Here is a 1,558-nt window from a genome sequence, read left to right as displayed (position 1 = left end):
AGGTGAAGGACCCAGTTCCTTGGCTTCATTGCCAGTCAGCCTCTACAACTGGCTGAATGACTAAAAGGTACATGGTCTCAGAAGTATTTTAACTTGTCCTATGCCATGACTTGCTTTGTTTCTCTTGATAATGCTTATCTTTAAGTGTCTTTACCAGATAATTCAGCGACAGAGGACCCTTGGAACTGCCATGGCCCTCCTCCTCATGATTACAGACTTCCCCAGGACCCCCTCCGGTTGCCCATGCTTGGCTAACCAAGTTAGGCAGAGACTAAGACTGTCACAGGCTGGCATTACCCACACGGCTGCCCTTAATCATGACGCATTTTTAGCCAAAGACGGGTAAGATGTCCCATGACAAGTACTCCTAAGACAGGACATGCACATGGCCAGGTGCATGATCCAATGACGGGCAAGGCTTGATCAGAGGTGACACAACCTAAGACAGGTAAAAATGCATAAGATTAGAGGAAGGAGATAGCCACCTCTCCTCAGGGAGCTGCCTATGAGGTGGGTAACCCGTGAAATAAAGTCAGTTTGGCCTTAAAATAAAAATAAAAAGGGGGATATATGGGGACCTAAAGGCCCCACCTTGCATAGGTCCGCAAGGAAGTTACTGGGGGCGCGGCCTGGCTTGCTTTGAAAGTTTGAAGAATACTTCCACACTGCTGAGGAGTGCATGATCAGCGTGTGACCATCCTTAAGATACACCCTCATGGGGGGAGGGGGGAATTCCAGGTGCCTTTACAAGCTTTGGAACACTTGCAATAAATGAGTCTCTGCCTAAGACTCCCCGTTGCGTCTGAGTGTCTCTGGGTAATGGGGGCAGCATGGGCTGGCAAACAGCATGCTTACTCATCCCCAATCCTCACCTCGCCGGGGGTTGCTGGTTCAAACCCCTGGCACCCTGGGACTTAGTTGACCTAGGAGGGCAATGAGTAAAAAATGTCCTTTATGTCCCTCTGACCAACTTAGTATAGACCTCAAACTATGGCTGTTAAACATCCAAGAAGGTTATTTCCTCCAGTCTGATACTTTTAATTACCATGTTCTATGTAGATAAAGCTTAAGAAAAGACAAAATGTTCTCAGATAAAACTTGCCTAGACATATATTATATTCCTTGAGATAGCTGTATGTATAATTTGTCAGCACGTTGTTTGATTAATATGGTTCCCTCTGGTTATTTTAAAACTAGCTGGGCATTATTTATCTCTAACATTGTCTAACCCTTCCACCATGGTTTACTCATTTAAAGTGTCCCCCTTTGGGGACTGGAGACATGGCTTAGCGGTTAAGAGCACTGACTGCTCTTGCAGAGGACCCGGGTTCATTCCCAGCACCCATATGGTGGCTACGAACCATCCTTAACTCCAGTTCTGAGGCATTGCATGACACGGGTGCACTCACTTGCATGCAGGCAATATACTCATACACATAAAACAAAAATAATAAAAAATATTTTTTAAAAAAGTATCCCCCTTTTTCCCATTTCTCCCTTAATAATACTTTCTCCTATGGTCCCACCTCTCTTGAGCTCCTTCTTTTCCTTTATCCCC

Source organism: Nannospalax galili, unplaced genomic scaffold (genome assembly GCF_000622305.1).
Source record: "Nannospalax galili isolate Female #2095 unplaced genomic scaffold, S.galili_v1.0 scaffold886, whole genome shotgun sequence".
In the NCBI taxonomy this organism is placed as follows: Eukaryota; Metazoa; Chordata; class Mammalia; order Rodentia; family Spalacidae; genus Nannospalax; species Nannospalax galili.
This window is presented reverse-complemented; position numbering follows the sequence as displayed.